General features: G+C 45.0%; 1 protein-coding gene across 5 annotated transcripts in view; it reads left to right on the plus strand.

The window, feature by feature from the left end:
- LOC144120451 (scoloptoxin SSD14-like) overlaps positions 1-20,744 on the plus strand; it is a 136,106-nt gene that overhangs the window by 19,639 nt on the left and 95,723 nt on the right. The window contains exon 1 of one of the 5 annotated variants that reach the window (XM_077652849.1): positions 4,048-4,316. The exons of 2 other annotated variants lie outside the window; for them this stretch is intronic. The gene's annotated coding sequence lies outside the window, so the exon portion shown is untranslated. Of the gene's footprint in view, positions 1-4,047; positions 4,317-20,744 lie in introns of those variants that run through there. 2 more of the 5 variants (XM_077652850.1, XM_077652854.1) reach the window with 2 other exon arrangements.

Consider the following 20,744-nt stretch of genomic DNA (forward strand, 5'->3'; position numbering starts at 1 on the left):
ACCGTTACACAGACCTAGTCAAACCAATACCAAAATGAAGGTTGGATAAGGTGTTCTTAAGATATAAACCTATACATACTACAAAAGGGAATAAAGGGAACTCATTCAAGAAATGAATAAATCACTCTGATGGTTCTTCCCTAAGAGTTATTCGTTTAAAGCGTTCTTTGAAGTTACACGGAGAGTTTACATTTTATATCTGAGCCGATCAACTTTTCCTGACTTTAATAAGAAATGAATTGACTGCTTTTTGTGATTAGTTAATTAGGTGATTAAGCAGGAGGAGATTTGTTGTTAAGTGCAAACTATCTTACGGTGTTTACAAGACGAGTTGCAGGACGAAACGACCAGAGATTTTATTGTTGGCGAGTCTGTATATGGGAATACGAAGGCAATGCCTAGCATTGTGGGATATTGAGAGGAGGGTGTGTTTGTGAAGAAGAAATGGAGCACTGGTGTAAAAATAACTGTAGGTAAGTATTCGAATGGCCTGGTTTTGTATTCTTTAGTGATCGAACATGAGTAGTATCCATGGTCCCCCGGCACACTATACAGTAGCTGATGGGTAGGTGTGTAAATTCCAAGTAAATGGATAATACTTTACTAGTAGGACAGTATGGACGGGCTTTAATAGGAATTTTCAGACCATGGGCTGTTTTATTCTTTTTATTGGTAATATCCTCATGAAACTTTAGATTGCTCTCCAAATACACGTTCAGAAACTAGGATAAATCCCTAGCTACTCTGAGATGCTGATCATTACAGACGGCAGGAATATATATTGACTGCCGCTAATCCGAGCTGAAAACAACAAGCTTAGCTTTGCTTGAATTGATGGAAAAACTATGCTCATTATACCAAAATAGAAGATTGTCCAGTTCATTAAGATCTGAAGTGATATTAGTAATGTTTGTTTCTGGGATCTAAATTGTAGTGTCACCAGCATATGGTATGCAATTGGAGGAACTGAGACATTTTATAATCTGTTAATATAAACTAAGAATAATATGGGAGCCTGAATGGAACCACGTGGTACGGCCGAGTCGGTAAATACCATTAATGGGCGGTATTAAAGATACAAGTGTCTTCGATAGTCTCTTTCGATACAGTTTGTGCATAGGTAATAGGTATCGCGTGCCGGAGATGAAAGTATTGAAGTATCGCTATCAAAAATACATTTTCAGTGCATCATATATTTTAACGATACTCGATGATCTAAAGAGAAGTGTGCCAGAGGTTTTGAGGCTGCTGTGAGTTAAGACTTTGGGACGGCGGCGCTCGCTCAGGCGCTAGCACACTGAAAAAAGGAAGGAATATTCAAGACGAGACGACGCCAAAGACGTTGGCCTGGTCAGCCGTCTTTCTACCGACGTTCATTGTTTGGGAGATAGAAGACATATATGTCGCACTTTTCCACACTGGGCGACATAAGGGAGGAGGAGACAGGCTCGCCGTTATGTAGAAACACCACCTCTACACCCCCATTCGAAGCTGCGGTGGATGAAAACAAATGGCAAACCTTCGCCTTCATGCTGAGGAGCTTAGACAGCGTTTGTTGTTTACTTTATAAACACGATAAATGACACGCACTCTTCCACACGCGGGTCAATTGGGTCACCATGCAGTGCCGGCAGTACCAAATGCATCAGCTGACGCATTCCTTTCGTTTAAAGGAGATCGCTAGAACGAGCCGTGGTTCCCAAGAGGTGCTAGATAAACTTGAGTTCCTTGACTATACCTCCAGGATCCTCGAGTCAAGTCGGCTATGCTTCATTCTGATCCATTAACAAAAGGCAACTTCATGAAAAATACCGCAACGTGTTTATGTGCTGCTCTCGAGAGGCCTTTTTCATTTGCATCGCCGAAGGCACACCCGTGGGTTGCAGGGTTCTCTCGAACCGGCGCTTTGAGGAAACACTGCTACTTACTACTGTTAAGTAGAAACATCAAAATAATAGCGATTAGAGAGATGTTTTAAGTAATAATAAGCAGTTTTAACCCTTTTATTTCTTTTTTTCCCATCTAGCATTTAACGGAGAACGTTCACAATCAAACTTCTGTTGCTGGGGAAATAACATTCGGGTTTTCTGAAGCGCAGGCAGCTTGCACCTTTTTGCAAGGCCAAAAGCAAAGGCAACCTTAAAATACTTTAGTAACAAACGAAGAGCATCCGAAACAGTTTCATGTTTTTTGGTATGTAAGCGCTCAGCGGCCGTTTCGCATTGAGAACATTAGCTACAAATTGATTCTGCTAGGCTGATTATGGAAATGATCGTTCCAAAGTGACCATGGCCTCATTCGAATACTAAAGTTTCAACAAAATCAGCTTCGCTAATAGTGGTGTATCGATGCATGTTTTTAAGTGGTGTATAGATGTACAAAATCAAACGTCTGTTGCTGGATAAATAACTGTTCAGCTTTTCCGAGCGCACGGAGCTTGCACCTGTTAGCAAGTGCAAAAGCAGAGGCAACCTTTAAATACTGTAGTATCAAACGAAGAGCATCAGAAACGGTTTCTTGTTGGTTGGTATGTAAGTGCTCAGAGACCAGTTGGCATGAAGAGCATTAGCTAAAAAATGACTTTGCTAGGCTGAGAGTGGAAATGATCGTTCCAAAGTCACCATGGCTTCATTCTAATGCTATAGCTTTAACGAAATCAGCTTCGCTAATAGTGGAGCCTAATTAAATTAGTGGGGCCGGATTCGCTTAAACCTTTGCAAATACTGCGCGCTATACCGAATACACTAACAAATCGAGAAACCACGGAAATTTATTAACTTAGCAAATCATGCTACCAGCTTTAATAATATTGGTGATTTCAGTGGTGTGTCGAGGTACTGACGTATAGTATCGAGTAACTGTACTGCGAATCAGTTTTGGTTCTCTATCTTTTATCTGTATCTGAAATACAATTTTTGAGGGTATCGGGTGTCGGTATCGAATATGCTTTCTTCAATTACCGTGTTCAGCTCTGGCAAATAGATCAGGGTTGACATCTCTGTCGCATGAAATAGAAAAGCAAGCGCTGGGTGTGGCACCGAAGCTGTGCAGTATTGACACGCCTAAGTGTATTGCGAAATGTGAAGCGACCACCAGGTGCCCATGCAACGTGTGCACAGTCAGGAAAAGAAGCCGACTCTCTGTGAAAGATATGTTGCGGGGTGAGTTTGTCGGCAATCGTTCTTAGGAAGGACAAGGAGTCGACGCAACTGCTCGGTTGTGTTAATTTTTTTTCGTCCTTCATCGTCCGCGAGCGCTGCCTTTCCCAGAGCGACAATTCTGGGCTGGGCCTGGATATCTCCGTTTATTGCGTGCCCGAAATAATCTAAGGTCTGGTGTGCATCCGAGCAAACATGCCATTTCGTACTCGCCTAGATCGAAGCTGTGCCGTGTTCGTAAATGGCGAATTTCCCGTTGTTTCTCTATTACGCTAATACACCAAGGTTCAACTTTACTCTGGAATACCGAAAGGCCGTAATGATAGATGTACGTGAAATCAGATGTCCTTCCATAAGATGCAAAATTAAATTTTCCTGCTTCTCTTGTAGCAAACACGCTTGTTCCCATTTGCCGAAAAACAAACGATGACCACATTTCCTTCCCTTAAGGCTAATAGGAACGAGTGCTTCTAAGCTGCCTTCGAAAGTCTCAAAGATATCTCGCACAATTTCTCGAAAGCTCACCCTTTGACCTGCGGCCATAGATAAAATATGCTCTGATAAATAGCGAAGAGAGAAAGAGTGCACAACGCGGAAGTTGCGCTAAGGTACAGCGTATGCATGACGTTGGGACGGCGTGAATACGAGATAGGAAGCGTTTGCAGAGAGCGCTCGAAAGAACATAAACAGCACAATGTTCTCTTAGAGATATGGCGCCATGAGTAGAAGTTGGCACGCACTTGTGGGCTTGCGTTATAGCGGTAGCAGTGGTAGTAAGAGTGGAAGGAGGACGAACGTTTAGCTTAGCCTACGGGAATGTCATAGAACACAATTAAAAAAAAAACCAAAGCCGATTCTCTTCTCTCTCTAGCTGTCTTGCGGCCAACTGCGCACTTTCTGCTAACGCATCGAATCGTTTGCAGTCAGGAACGCTCTCAGGCTGTCTGTTGAAGTGCCCTTTTCGTAAATTCATTTCCTACCTCAAAAGTAGAAAGATTTCAACACCAGTCCTTCAGTGTTGTTGATGTAAAAGGCGATGCGTGTGGTTTACCAATCACCGTTCAGTATTTAAACCTGGCGTCGGCGTCCAATCGGTGGCAGTGCACTTTACGCAAGGGTAAACAACACGATCTTCGGCGAGTCTCAGTCGCCTCGTTGGTGAGTGTTTCTCTGTTAATCGAACGCAATAACTGCGTAGTCGGTAGCGTTACGGCCGATGATTACACCGCATTCGGCATAATGAATAAATTGTAGTTATTTGAAGCGTTTAATTTCTGCCTTTATTTGTGTTAGATTATGAACACGACGTAAATTGAAGAGGAAGGGATTGACAATGAGGGGGTTTTGCGTAATGTAATAATGTTGCATCTCGGAACATATCGCGGTTTCCTTTCCTCTGACTTACGACCGTGAAAATTAAGCAGACAATAACTTTTAAACGAAACGCCGTACCGACACAGTAGTCTATTCCCGAGTATAGTGTTTTCGTTTTAGTTTTTAGTCTGAGAATAGCATGTGTTTCCTTGATATTTTCACTAATGTTCAGTGCCTACTGCTCTATTATGTATACTGCTAAATAGTTACGTTATATTTTTGATATAGTCTACATGTTACGTGTTAGCTTGCAATCTTTGGGACCCTTAAACATTTTTTGTTGGGCCCCTAAGGTTGTGTATGAATATCTCATGCTTTATGCTAAATGAACAAATTTTCAAGTATGCGAGCCACTCAATTAGTATATATATATATATATATATATATATATATATATATATATATATATATATATATATATATATATATATATATATAGCAGACAAGGTTGAGGAAATGAGGCACTCGTTTTGACAAACATGTGAAGGGAGCCAACAGTCACCGAAACCAAACCAAGGTGCATAGGGGAATGTTATCTTTTTATTTTTTATTTTTTAATGTGTAGTGCTGTAAGTTAACACATATTATGTAGTCTATATCAAAATATAACGTAACTATTTGGCAGTAAATATAATAGAGCAGTAGGCACTCAACACTAGTGAAAACATCGCGATTGCTTGCCTGATACATAGCAGAAAATTGCGGCAGGATGCCAGGCGGCACACTTGTTGATTGGCCCCTCTCAGCTGCTTGTGAGTGCTGCATCTGGCGCAACTGCTGCGACTAGCGGGACGAAGAGAGGGCGGGTATAAAAGTAAGCTTTAAGGTAATTTATTTATTTAAGCATACTGTAAGCCTAGTTAGGCTCTTAGAAATGAAAGATAAAACGTAGAAATGAAAGATAAAACATTTGCGTCATGCGGCCCGCAATATTGTTGGTGCCTCCGCGGATATCTGCTCCCATCCCGCTTATCCTTTATTTAATTTCTCTTATCGTGAAAGTTGAGTGTTTTCCGTTCGCTCGAAGCCGTTGCAAACCGCCCTTGTGGGCAGCATTTTCCCAGAGGACAACTGACGGTGAGTTGACATGTTTCACGTAGTCTGCGCACACTGCTCCAGACTTAGATTACTCCCACGCGTAGGATTGTCCAAAAGTTCTGCTCATTTTCCGAAACCCAGAAGGACGAGGAAGGAATGGGACTAGAGTAAAGTCGCACTCACATTCGGCCGAGGACACAACAATTTCTATATACAACGAACAGGTAGCGCAAAACAACACGAAAAAATACGGCTCGCCGCAGAGCTCCTTCGAATCTAATAACTGGCATTTATTCCCATCCGGTGACAAATAATAACAATGCGATAATAGGATCAAATATCGCTTCAAGAAATCCAGGGCACGGTTGCGGCAAGCAAAAAGAGCAGCCAGAAAGGAGTGATACAATGGCACACGAATTAAAAATGTTCAATTCATACACCCAGATGTATGTACCGTACGTTGTCTAAACCCTTCTTAGCTTATTATATCTAATTATACCTTTAATGCACAACGAACAGAATCCAGATGATTTAACTAACCGAAGTCGTGCGAGCGCTGAGCACACAGAATACCAGAGGCTTGCCGGGGAATACGTGGGAAGGCATTATTGTGTAGTAGGCCACCCACCTGAATAGAGAGCTCAAACGGCACGCTGTGTTGTGCTTTTACGACAGTCACCGCTGCCTCGCGGGCCCGATATGGCTTTTATGAGCAGTTAAACACAGTCCGTTGGAATGTGCATGCAGGGTAAGGTATTGTTACGAGCCCTAGGCCACTCGTAGATGACACCAGTGTACTCCCCATTCCGCCGTTCAAGCGCTCTAGAAAGGTGTGTCAACCACTATACGCCATCATCATCAGCAGTCTGACTACACCCACTGCAGGGCAAAGGCCTCTCCCATGCCTCTCCAATTAACCCTGTCCTTTGCCAGCTGCGGCCATCGTATCTCCGCGAACTTCTCAATCTCATCCTCCCACCTAACTTTCTGCCGCCCCCCGCTACGCTTGCCTTCTCTTGGAATTCGCTCCGTTACCCATAAAGACCAGCGGTTATCTTGCCTTCGCAGTACATGCCCTGCCCAAGCCCATTTCTTCCTCTTGATATTGACTAGGATGTCATTAACCCACGTTTGTTCCCTCACCCACTCTGCCCGCTTGCGGCCACTTAACGTCACACTTATCATTTTTCTTTCCATAGCTCGCTGCGTTGTCCTTAACTTAAGCTGAACCCTTTTCGTTAGCCTCCAAATTTCTGCCCCATGGGTGAGTACTGGTAAGATACACCTGCTGTAATACTTTCCTGTTGAGAGATATTGGTAACCTGCTATTCATGATCTGAGAGAACCTGCCATATGCGCTCCACCCCATTGTTATCCGTCTAGTTATTTCCCCTCCCATGATCCGGATCAACGGTCACTACCTGCCCGAAGTAGATGTATTTTCTTAACGCTTCCAGCACCTCGCTAGGTATGCGCCTGCAATGCGCAGAGTAAACCGATGATATAGGTACTGTATTTTCCGTTTCGAAGGTGGAACTCCCTGTATGCTTACTTAAATAGTGGATATTCCAGCGTTTTTCGCCCCTTTCTCTGCAAGCATATTTGCATAATATTTTAATAATCCCGCGTCTTTCCATGCCTCGAGAAAAACAACGCGTTTTGATGGACCTGATTTTTTTGTGGTCATTGTGGCAGCCGCCATATTACCATCCTTTCTAACACATTATTGTTAGAGTGGACGGTCTGAGCAAATACCGAGGTCCTGTGACGAAAATCCGGATTGGTCGAAAGAGTCTTGACGTCACTTCCACATGACCACGCGCGGTAATTCCCACACTCCACAACAATTACTCCACTACAAAATTCCTCATTGGTCTACAGTTTCGTGACGTCGCACGGAATTGAAATTGAGTGAAACATAATCTAAAATGTGAATATAAGGTCGCAACATGGCTCAAAAGTCATTATCACATGTAAGGAGGCAAGGTAAATTATTGCACCTAAAGTACTATCGGGAGAAGATCCGGGAAACCACACAAAAAGTTAAGAAAGAAAAAATATAAAGTGTGCGCATAGCGAAATGGTGCATGTCGAATTGAGTAAAAAATATGTTGCTAATGGTTAACATAGGAGTTTCCGACGTTTCTTTTTTCATGATACAGTACCATGTGCACTGCGTTCGCTTCTTTTCCTTGTCCTTGCTAGGCGTTGTTTAAGTTTTCGCCTGCCATTGTTGACGCACGCATTTATATTTTTCGTTGTGAGAGATAAGGAAATAAAACACCCCTCGTAGCATGACGCAAAAATGAAGCGGGTGGCAAGGTGCGTAAATAATTCCCACTACAAATAGCAAACTGTGTGCTTTAAAAAGATACTAAAGAGAAATACGAAACTAGCCAAGGCGGATGGATCATTGCTCAGGAACACTACCGGCGTTTTCTCGGTGCGGAAAGGTGGCTGCGTTGTTGAGAAATTCGAAAAATTGAAGTCGCAAAACCCTTTCACATTTAAACCGCCCGGGAAAAATGAGCACAGTTACGTCATTTCTACGACTCGTTTGTTATGGAGCTCACCGACCAATCGGAGGCGCCAGTTCGAAAAACAGGAAAGTCGGCCAAAAACTGGAACTCCTCTGACGAGTCAGTTGTTAAAGCCCCGCCCACAGAAGGGGAGATGCTTTCCGCTGTATCGCAAGCATCTGCGTCTGGTTGTACTGCGTGAGTACGGTAGAAATAGGCTTTCTGGCTGGGACAGTAACTGCTTGAGTTACCGAGGCTTGCCGCGGACGGCAGAAAAAACTGCTTTTCGCGCCCAGCACGTACACATCGGCGACGACACGAGCCTGTGGCCTTAAGTGCTGTGTGCGTTGCCGTGAAGTGTACGCGTAAGCTTGGAAATATTCTGCAAAGCATGCGAGCGGCAGTCGTGCTCGGACGTATTTCATTCAACACCGCACTTGAATGGAAAATTTCGCGTCACGTGCTCATAAAAAGGCGCACCCAGCTGTCGGTTATGTCGTGTTTGTTGAATACCTACGCAGCAAGTACGATCACAGACGAGCCTTGTGACTGACTCTGGTATGGTTCGTGAATTGCTACCTGTGGGTTGTAAGGCGAAATGGACCTGGCTACGTTCCGCTCAACTGCAGTCTGCATGCGCATAATCTTGACGAACACGTATCAGCTGGCTGGAGGTTCTTCTCGTGGTAGCGCATGTACCGTTAATACAAATTTAGCTACATATCACAACTATAAGCTTGAACTTCGCCGTAGACAACAAGTATTGGAATAAAAAGCGCTAAAATCTAGCCTTGCCTGACAGCGCCTCACGTACTGCATGCATAATGACCTGCGCTGGGAAACGTTTTTTGTTTAATGGGCCAAATGAGAGTTGCTGGTGCATGCATACGTACTTTGCATAATTTTTTCAGCATATCTCGAAGCGCCTCTGCCTTTTTACTGCGCAGAAAACATGGAACACCGCGCACTCTCATCGCGCTTCACACGTTGAAAACTTGCATGGTTGTGCGTTTCTGCATGAGCACGCACTAAAAAAAAAAAACAGACACTTTGCAATTTGAGACCGTCGGCAGCCTGCACTAAGGAGCTGGTCATACGGCCGAAGTGAAAGCGAAACCGCTTCACCAGACATCTAGCAAGCACAATAGAGCATGAATGCTGTTGAGAGCGTGCGGTTCGTGGCTTCTAGCCTACTACGGTCACAAGCAGCCTGGCTGCACGGTATTCCATGCGAAAGATACAACGCTTGTTTTTTCATCTTGTCTTGATCTCCGTAATGTGTTTTGCGCTGCTTTAATTAAGGGATTCTTCTCCTTCTTGGCTGCGCTCGCCCCGATGCTTTCATTGCACTTCGACGGTGATTGCCCCTTGACGGCGAAATAGCGGTCTGCGGAAAAGCGCAGTAGACACGTCACAGCCGCAGTTGCAGGGATCTGCTTGTGGTGGCGCCACATGTACTTCGCTTTTACGCAGCTGATTTGCTCATATAAATCCTTTGTTTCCGGTAAAAATAACATTTTCTATCTCGTGACGCTAACCGATCAGTCTAACCTGCACTTAGTATTCTCTTTTAGTGTCTTTTTTAAAGAAAGGCATCGGTCTCTCTATTTTAGTTCGGTGTCAGTTTGTAAGTTAGACAGATAGTTAGCTGTTAGCTACCAACTATGTAACTAACTCGTTATCCATAATACGATTAGCGCTCCAATTTATTATACGCTAATAAAAATTACAAAAAAGTTTAGGCTGGGGGAGAGGTACATAGTTCATGGTGACCTTAATAATCTGAAGTTCGCGCCGAGATGCTAAGCGAACCCTGGAATTTTTGTAATTGGCATACTCTAATCGCCGTCGTTGGGCTGGCTAGTGGCGTGGGCTATTGCCAGCAACCCTGATTTTTTCAGTTTTACGTGAAATCAAGCTTCTTGCTGCATTCTTCGATAGCAGTCTATTGCGACAAATAGAATATACGTATCTTGCTCGGAATTTGTACCCATTTGTACCCACTGCACCGTTTGTACCCATTTGGCTGCTCTCGTGTTATCGCTAACGGGCCTTTTAGCTGACAGCCACTAGACATCCTCGTTTGCTTAATTGGTGGATCAACTTTCTCGGATTCGAGGCCCGAGCCAAAACTAATTTCTCTTGCACTGCTCAAATGGTAAGAGCGCTTGCGATTCTCTTCTGTAGCCATATGGCGGCGCACACGAGTACAGCAATGAGCGAGCGTTTTCTTCACCGAAATATACTCCCCGTTGTGTCTCCATGGCTACACATTGAATTGGAAGCAGTTCACACGCGGCCCTTTCCAATTCATTTCACATTTTGAACCAAGGAAAATGTGCAGCGCAAAAGCATGCAACCAGACAAGAAGGACTTGTGTCTTGTCCTTTCTTCTTGTGTGGTTGCATGCTTTTGCGCTGCACCTTTTCCTTGGTTCAAAATGCACCAATTAGCACAAAAAGAAGTTTTACTGAAGTATCATTTCACATGCATGTCGTAAAACCTGGTTCGGCTTCAGCGTTACCAGCAGTCTCCAATACATACGATCCGGTTGTATAACGATATATATTTAAGACTCAGTAAGGAAATATTTTGCGTTTGAGGCCAATTCACCGTACGAAGATCGAGAGATTTGTATTTCTGCTTTGATTTGAGCAAAATCTGGGGCTATAATAGACAAATAGCCGGAGGATTTTACGTAGATGCATACGTAAATTTAAGTTTAATGTCATTTGGGAGATGACTTTATGAAGTACCTCCAGCTGTCTGCTGTCAAAAAAACCGGCCCTAAGTACGTATAGCAACAAAGGGGTTTAACAGCGACCCCGCCAACTGTCAGACACTAGCATCATCTTTCGTTTGTTGTCGAGAACAGAAGAACGAACACGGACGCTGCATTAAAAAAAGTAATGCTGGTGGGAAGGGGGTTATGACAAGGAATTGAAACTCATGCACTTGATCACGAACATGCTTTGTTTCATTTTTTTAGCGCTTTGAAAACACCCAGCTTGGAGGCCTTAAGACACGTGCCACGATGTCTCTGCAACAATGGCAACATCACCGCCATGAGTCAAGCTCCATGAGAAAGGGGAGGCCATGTGTAGCAACCTTTCTCGACATTGTATTGCCAAAGAAACGCCGCTGTCCTTGTGTTTTTCTCGTTCCTCGCTGCCGCTTCCTTTGTAAGAAGCGAGTCTTGTCGCGCAGACCGCCCCTTATATCACCCCTTTCTGGCAGTTCACGCTTGCCAGACACGGGCAAACAAAGCCTTAAACATGCGACAGCCGGTGAGAGATAAGAGGAAGACTGTTGAAAGGAACCGTGGAACCGCAAGGCCAACGTTCCGCTTCGTATATACGAATGCAAGAAAGTAAAAGATGGCCTAGCCTTTCCAGGGAACCGCTTACTGCACAGAGTTACGATATACAGTATGCCCAAAAAGCTGAATTAGTATAGCGCGAGGATAAAAAAAAGGCAAAGATGAATAAAAAGACGCCATAAGGAATTCGTATAAGGTACGGTAGTATTTTCTTTCTAATATTTGTGCTGTGAGGCCACTTCACTGGTGGGGCTTTTACTTTCATTTTGATAGCTACTAGACGAGAACACGCATAACTGTTGTAAGACGCCAGAATACTCGTGAGGTGCTTCACTAGGCGCTACCAACGAAGCTGTTCCTCATTTACATTGGACTTCATGGCATGAGGACTGCGTGACGTTCGCCTTGGTCCTCTGGGAATCCTTCAGTCGGAAGTGACCTCCTGTGGTGCCTGTCACTGTCCTTTACCCGTCGTCTTGGTTTGGGCCACTCCTCACTGCATGGATCTCCGTTACCTACGTGCCCAATTTCCAGTAGTTGTTAATTACATTGGATTTATTCAGGGGCTCGCTTTTTTCGCAGATTATAGCCTTCCTAGACTACGAAGAACGTTCCATTGAATAGTCACATAAGGATTGCATAACCAGAAGAGGCTTATGTGAATGAGGAGGAGGAGAACTTTAATGAAACAGGAGAGGTTTATGTGAAGGTGCCAGAAAATATCTACAGGGACTGCACCCCGGCTTTTGCTTTCGGCAAGAAACGTGGTCAAATACCAGTCAGAATGGTGCGAGGCAATGAGGCAAAATCTCTCCGATTATCATTATCGCTTGCTTGCAAGAGGCATTAAGGAGCGGAATTGGGAGGAGCTTGGGATAGATGTGGCGAGCACAATAGCAACCCCCAATTTGCTGATGATATTTTGCCCTGCTTAGTAATTTAGGAGAGTGGCGCACGATTGAGGAACCGGACACTGTGAGCAGTACGGTTGGACAAAAATTAATATAAAGAAAATAAATTAATAAACAGCAGTCTGGAGAGGCGGACAATTTGCGATGCACACTGTTATAATGACAGTGGCAAGGGAATACATCTAACTAGTGACCGCATATTACAACATAGTAGTCAAGTTGCTAGAATAATAATAAAGGGTTGGTGTGCATTTTGCAGGTGCTCTCATGTCATGAACAGCGAGACAACGCACCAGTATCCCTCGATAAGCAAGTTGCAATAGCTCTGTCGTGCCAGTATCCACCTAAGGTGCAAAAACTAGGAGGCTAGCGAAGAAGATTGGAATTAAGTAGCGGAAAACGCTGAAGCTTATTCAAAGAATAATGAAAGTGGTAAAGTTATCACGGAGAAATAGGACAGAGGGGCTGAGTAAAAAAGGTGACAACAATATCATAGATGAAATTAAGGAATTCAGGCACGAAATGCGAAGGCAAGGCAACTGGAAACTGAAAAAGGTTGAGGGTAACAGAGTGGCCACGAAGAGAAAGCAAGTTACGCACGGGGCAGCGAGAGTCGGGTGAACGGATGAGATCAGGAAGTTGGTGGGGATGAGGTGGCCGCAGTTGGTACAAAACAGGGTTAATTAGAGAAATACGCAAGAGAGCGTTGTCTTTCAGTGGACATAGCCGGGCTCCTAATGCTCATAATTCAGCATTAGCCGTTAATGAGGCGACAAACAGGGTTACTTTATTTTTTGAGCAGACCTTGAAGAGCAGTGACATGGCGAAAACCATAAAAACTCGTGACAAAATAAAACCTGCCATATCGCAATTTTCTTTTTTTTCCTTGTTACCTTGACTCGAAATTTTAGGGGAGAAAGCTACACTTGGACTAAGAAGTTTGTCGATCCCGTAGCGTTCCGTTTTCGCGTCTCGTCTCCATCCAGAACGGGCATCGCGGCTCGGGTGAAAGCAGCGAACTCGCACTCAGCAACAGGGCAGCTTAGCAGCTTCGCCACCGCTTGTCGGGAAATAACATTTCCAGATGGTTCGGTCGACGACACGCTGGTTCCAGGGTCGTTCAAAACGAATGGAATTTACAGCGCTTCCGGTCGTAAATATCCCAACATCTCTGACAACCAACGGATGAGTTGGTGTTCGCTGACAGGTATACGTGTGCACGGTAATCTTCTTCGACAGGTGAGTTTAGTGCGCCAATTACTCTTTGTGGGAGAACTAGAAGTGTAAAGGACGGAGGAGTTGTAGAGGTACGGCCGCTGGATCTCCCGTAGGAGCGGCCAGCCGAGAGAGAGAGAATAAACTTTAATAATATATAGAGTAATTACGCGAGTGGTTCACTCAGGTCCGGGAAACCATTGGCGAATACGGCCATCCAGGCCTGACCAATCAGCTGGCGCTGAAGGGGGAGCTCTGTGTGAGCCAGCTTCGCCTCCTACTGCTTATGGCTGAGTTCCTATAAACTGTGCGTTTTGCGTTGCTCGGGGCAGTTCCAAACCATGTGGAGGATGTCTGATATCTCTCCGGAGGCCGGCATGCCTTTGCTGGGTTTTGCGCGGCCCAGATATTATTGTGTAGAGCCAAGTTTGGTAGTTTGCGGGCTAGCCAGCCAGCCGAGTGCGCCGCGCCGCTGGTGATGGCAAAAGTTCAAGTTTGCGCCGCAGCGGCAACCGTGGCGCTAGCTATCGATGGAAGAGTAATATGACAAGAAAGTAATCTAGGTTATAATCTGTCGTACATATTAGGCGGAAACGTCGCTGAGCAACGGATCCCAGGTTTAATGAATGCAGCCAATATTGTACTGTTGGCACATAGCCAGGAAGATTTGCAAACTTTGCTTAATTGTTGTGGAGCGCCACAACAGTTTTAGCGCTACTAAGTCAGGTGTGATGATTTTAAACGATGCAACTGATTAGATGCTTACAATACAAGCTCACGAAATATCCAGAGTGGCTGAATACAAATATCTCGGAGTATGGGTAAATGGAGGACAGATATACAAGAAAAAGTACGAACAGTCTGCCGGGCCAAAAGGGCGAACAGATGCCGAGATAATGAAACATGGGGCATTAGGTGGTACAAGAAATGTGAACTGAAGCATGGGCAAGTTGGTAATCCAACTTGTTCTCCCTTGTTTTCAGCAAACAAATATGAAATACTTAAGTGCAGCAGTTCAGTCGAGATTAGTAGTAAATCAGAGAGCTGTTGGAATATTATAACTGGGTGCCCACGGCAAAACCGCACACGAGGAAGTACAGGGGAATATGGGCTGGGCAATGTTCGAAGCACGGGAATCTCAGAGTAAAATATTATATGAAGAGCCCCTGAGGAATCTGGAAGACAACAGGTGGGCAGCTAAGGTATTTAAATACCTATACAGAATGAGCGTTGACTCACAATGGCGGAGAAGAACTAGGAAACTAACCATTACGTATGCAGGACGCAAGGACTGAGAAAGACCGATAAACGACAAGTAAAAGACGCGGAAGGGAAATACTGGATTAGTTCAATAAAAAAGAAGCATAGTGTAGAACTATATCGATACTGGAAAGGGCGGATCAGAAAGGAATCGTTCTATGATAACTCAAGAAGCAGTGCCCTAATCCTTGAAGCTAATCAGAATGTCTTAGGACAAGCAGCTATAAAAAGAAATTTAACGAAGAATATGACACATGTTCTGTGTGTGGTAAATCTGTAGAAACAATCGAACACTTCCTACAGGAATGTGATGGCATCAATCCGGATGTCGATGCAGGCAAAGTCGCTCTCCCTGAAGCTATAGGGTTTAGAGATAACGATGGTCATGTAAACAAATCTGCGGTGGAAGTTAGCAAAAAGCGATTGTAAGATTGGTGGCTCAATAGCAGAAAGGTGACATAAGGTTAAAGGTGTAGAATGAAAACGTATTTATAGAAAATGGCGAATTTTCGAACCAATTTATGAGACAGTGAAATAAATATAAAGAAAATATTTGAGCATGGTGGCAGCTGCCACCACCCCGTTGCCGGTGACGTCCACCATAACTCCGCGAGACACGAGATTAGAAATCCTATATAGAAAGGTAAAAAAATTGAGAAGTAATTATCGCAAACAGGGTAAAAAAGAAGCTAAACTGCTTAACCTACACAAATGTTATCTTGATTTCAGCCAGCTGTTTAGAGCTTTCGAAGGAAAATATCAAGAATTCCTGTTGTACTGAAATATATTTTCAGAACAATGAACAAACTACATGTATCAGTAAATATTTTATACGTGGTTATATTGTTTTAATGTCATCCTAATCTTGTTATTTGCTTTTCTAACGCGCTACAGGACGTTTCTTTTCTAACGCGCACATGGACGTATCTGCAACCTCATTCCTAAAAAAAAAAACTGAAAATGTACTTGTATTGTGTTGCTGCTCTTAAGCGCCTTTCGGGGGCTGAGCCGCGTCGCCGTAGTCGGCGTAACCTAGCCAAACCTTAAATAAATAGATGAAAATAAACATTACTTGGATTCGAAACCGCAGTGGCGCTAACAGGTCAGCTTCGCATGCCACTGCGCGAGAGCACTCAGCTATCGCCGCAGCCGACCACACCTCGTGTTAAACCGTAGCACACTATCGCTCTGTACATTGCACATCGTCTTCTTCTTCAACTAATATTTCTATCGTACTACAATGCACCTTATCGCACTTTGTTTGTGCCACTTTGTCGTCTTCATAAAGTAATACCACTATCAAACTAAAATGCACATTCTCTCGCGCTGTGCAATTGCACATTGTCATCTTCATAAAATAACCCCACTATCGAACTAATATCCTTCCCAGCCGTACCAATGACGCAGCAAAGCAAAAGAATGAGCCTACATAGCCGGAGACACCGACAGAGCTGCGCTCAAATTTCTCGTTGGGAGTATCGTAATCGTTCTTGGAATTTTTTTTTCTACTGTAACCACGTTCGTGTTTGAAACTCATAAAAAATAGTACTGTTGCTGCAGGCTGTAAGTGGTACAAATGGGCTAAGTGTGGCGCAAATGGGCTTTCGAGCCTATAAGGCTTGGGCCGCCAGGAGGCATGTACCTGTATTGTTGCCTGTAAATGAAAAGCCACTTCTATTTCAATCTCTTGCAGCTCACAGTTTGACCCGCTACGTTAAATCGATTCAAAAAGGCTGTTTCTGCAGTAACGTTAGCCATTCATAAGAACTCTGCGAGCACAAATGAAAATTATTCACGTTTCTACGGTCTGTCTAACACATGACACGTTATAGGGTTAAAGCACGGTGAACCGACACGACCGTATACAAGCCAGAATTTCCGCACTTCAATGTGCTCTCGCGCCCGCAGAGTCCTGCAGCAAAATCGCTCACCTAAACAGCACCTTATGCACGCGTTTGCGACTTCGGTCTCAGTTCCCCGACGTGTCACCGTTCGCTTTCTGGCGGCTCTTTTCGTGGAAAATGTCGCGTCGCCGCAAATAAACAAAAGGAGAGGCGAACGCGCCCTAGCCACGGGGTATAGGACCCGTATGCATAGGCAGTTAGCATTCCTTGGGGGCTCGCTCGTAAAGGCATTTCGGGTCTTCGTAAATCTGAGAACGCGTGAGACGTCGCCTCCTGAGTCAGGTGAAGAATCGATTTCCATTTCGACTGTGCTCTTGCCAAAGTGCGACGGGCCAGGCCTGACGCCACAGCGCTCGACTCTTATACGTGTACAAGTGCTTTTTGTCACGTAGTGCTGCTCACAGCCGTCTTAGTGGCACAAGTAAGAGTGAGTACAAAATACTCTTGTTACCGCTGCACGCATTGAAGTCCTTAATTTTTTTCTCACAGTTGACTGTCGACAAAATCGAGTAGATTAGAGTCGACGGCATTTGAAACCTTAAATTAAAGAATTGAAAGCGCTTGTTCGCTTAAAAGAGCCTTACGCCTGTGCAAAGTATCATAAACAGAATTTTATCTGTGACCATTATTTAGTCTGCCAACGTCTAACGAGAAACATGCTAACTAGCAAAAAAAAACAGTAACAACAGGCCACAACTACGCAGTTTGGTGCCGCAAACATGTAGCTGCTAAATATATCGCAGTCTTGTGCGTTTGAAACAGTCAGCAGCTGCCTGGTGCTAAAATGAAAACCAAGGTACCCAGTCTCACATGCTCTTAGATTTACAATTTGTGCTCTCCGAAGGGAGGTGATATTGTTTATCACTTCCAGTGATGTTCTGTACACATCTAATGGGCTTAATTCGCGCAGACGTCGCCAGAACGCAGATTTCTGTACATGACAAAAATAGAGAAAAAAACACACACGCACAAGTATGTTCATAATACTGCTGTCAATGTGCCGCAATCCTTGATAATTTTTTTTTTATCCGGCGACCTGCTTTTCAAAAAAAGGACAGGGCGGGGATTTTACTGACCGAAGAATAAAAGTGCGCGCCTTGACAAAATCTTGAGAGAGACTGAAAGCCCCGGTGTGTGTTCAGTTTACATAAGCAAATTATCCTCGCATATTACACAGTAGAACTCTTTCCTTTGGGAAGCCGTCTTTTTCTTTTTTAACTCCCTTGTTGCAAACTCCCCAGGACAAGCATCGTAGATCACTGAGACAGACAAAATGTGCATGAAGGTCGCGTGTTTGATCGATACTGAAGTACATAAGTTATATTTTGAAACCACAAGTGCATTTTTATTATACGAGCGAGACGGAAAAAAGACAACGTTAGAAGTCAAAGAAAGCCTGCAATTGGCGGCGTTACAAGCCGTCAGTTCAGTTTCGGTATGTTTTGGGGTGCTTCGCGGCTATGCGTTCTGCGTGCCCGAATGGTTTCGTTATGCGCCTCGTTTTACAACGGCGGTGAAGCAGAGGACCTCCAAATGTCGCTCTGAGTGCTCCTCGGACGAAGTTCGGGCAACGGCACGCAACTGCGACGAGGGAAGAGCTGTGTATAGCCAATGCTCGACGCGCCTCCACGTTAGCAAACACACCACTCGGCGTGTTCGCTTCAACAACGAACCAAGACGCTCGGCTCCATAACCAGCCCTACGAGGACTATTATGACAGAATTTAAATACGCCCGCAGGCGCCAGTCGCTAAACATCAGTCGCGACGGTAGCTCTGCGGTGACAGCGACGCTGCTGAGTCCTCGTCCCTAGGACTTCCTTGCCAGATACGCCGCCTCAGCCCTCAGAAGCATCGCACGCTGTATGGGATTGAGGTCGCCGAAGTGCAGGTCGCAGTTATTTGCGAGAACTTTGTCGGAATTGGGAACGGGATCATCGTAACGTTGGTGTAAACGTAAACGAAGCGACGACGGTTGACAGAGGCATTCAACGTTCAGCCGGCAGTAGTTATTTCGGCTGCTGCTAGGCGGGAGCGCAGCGTTCGCCGCAGCAATCACGGAGTCCTTATTTCCGTTTCCGCCTCTTTACGTCACTGTCCTCCTATTTCATCATGAGAGAGTCCTGAGTTTGAATCATAGCGGCTGGAGAAAAGTTTTTCAAGTCCTAATCTCTTAGCAATAAACGCGCCTTTGCTGCAGGACAAGCGGCAACAAAGCCACAAAATGCTTAAATATCTGATTTTACTAAAAAAAAAGTGATAGCGTCGTCCTCGGTGTTCCCTCAAGATTTGGTGCACCTTGCAACGGTAGTCTCATTGGGAAGATCGGCAGATTTCTTGAGGAGTAAACATTGCCACACGGAACGGGGCGAGGCGCTCGCTCTTGACGAGGGCCAATAACCTGCAGGAACGAAATGTCGGCGACTGTGCGGCTGGCTGAGACCCGAAAACACTTAACATAAACAGTTCTCGGGAAAAAAGTTTGCACAAGAATATGCCGCCGCATAGCACGGATGCCGCCGTTTGTTGAAAGACAGTAAGGGCCCGGTTGATTTCTACCGCTGACCGAATTCCGGGAGACAATAGAGTCTCGAGTGTTCGGGAAACCGGTGCGCACGTGCAAGTGATTTGATGTGTTTTCCTTTTTTCTACCGTAGTGGGGAGAGATTGTGTAACACGACGGAATTGGTTAGGCGTGGCACGTAACCCACTGGGCCAATGATTTTGTGGCTCCTTCTCGGGATATCAGAACTTTTAGTTGAATTTGATGTTCCTTTTGCACCATGTATTTTAGGGACATGGTTGTGAACCTTACTGAAATTGGATAGCGTGCCATGCGGTTTGGAAACCAATCTTGTGGTGAACTTGCCATGATTGGTCGATGCAAAATGTGGGCAGGGCTCCTAGGTCTTTAAAACCGGGTCCCGGAGCCTGGAAAGTTGTTCTGAGCTAGGTTTAGTATATGCCTTGCATTTTCGGCTATGCAGAAATGGCGGCGGCAAACGTTTTTTTTTTTGGTGCACTGGGACGGGTTTTAGGGGAGGGTGGAGGGTTTGACCCCTCCATTGCTTGGGTGGTAGTCCTTCTTTCGGGACACCATTGATCGTAGCCACCACCCGCGCTCTTTAAACCAGAGCCCTCGGGGACTCCATGCCCGAGCAGTCGGACAGGGTCACCGCCTAGCTTTCTCTCCTTGGCTGACTTATTCTATCTCGGGAATTTTCTGGCAGGCCCATACCACATGGGATACGTCCACCCACGTGTCACAGAATTTGCAGTACCCCGAAAAAGTCAGGCCTATACGTTTTAAAACCGCGGGGCTCAGGAGTGACCCCGTTGGCAGCCTTCAAAGTGGCGGGCTCTGGGAACTCCTGCCTACTGAGGCTCAGATATATTGTGAGCCTCAGCCAGCCAGCGCTATCGGCACTTACTCGTGTAATTATTAGTATTCACTGAGAGTCTGCACACTTGCTTTCCCTCCTGTATGACCACGACGATGCAGATGTCCTCGCGCGTAGGGCCCGCCACGTCTACATAGTATACGTCCTATTTGCTGCCTAGAGCTTCTCTACAGCCCTAGCTCTGGTTTCTCTTCTACCTTGATTGTGTTCCGGATGCAAGTTGTTTGGTATCGATTTAAGTTTATTTCTACAGTCCTTGGGAATGTCTTCTCTGTCTTCTGTTGTGGGCGGTAGCATTACTTGAGGATCCTGAAGAACTCCTCTACCAACTTTGGTAGTTGACAGTGGTATGATTTGGCGCCCTGGTGAGCCTCGAGTAGCTCATCCAGCGTGTTATGCATACCTAGCGGAAGGCGCTCAGTGGACTCCATGGAGTGGAGTCCAAGCGCATTCTTGATGTCCGCCCTGGCTATTTTGTCTTTCTTCTTGCGATCCCCCTCAGCTTGGAGGAAGATTTTCCCTGTAGCCAGTTCGAAGTTGTTGTGATCGCTGTTCAATCTGTTGTAAATATGTAAACTGCGGTACATAGACCACCAGTTTACCTCCCCGCAATTCCTGCTGATGTCAGACATAGTTAATACACAGTC

The sequence above is a fragment of the Amblyomma americanum genome, chromosome 2 (assembly GCF_052857255.1).
Source record: "Amblyomma americanum isolate KBUSLIRL-KWMA chromosome 2, ASM5285725v1, whole genome shotgun sequence".
Taxonomy (NCBI): Eukaryota; Metazoa; Arthropoda; class Arachnida; order Ixodida; family Ixodidae; genus Amblyomma; species Amblyomma americanum.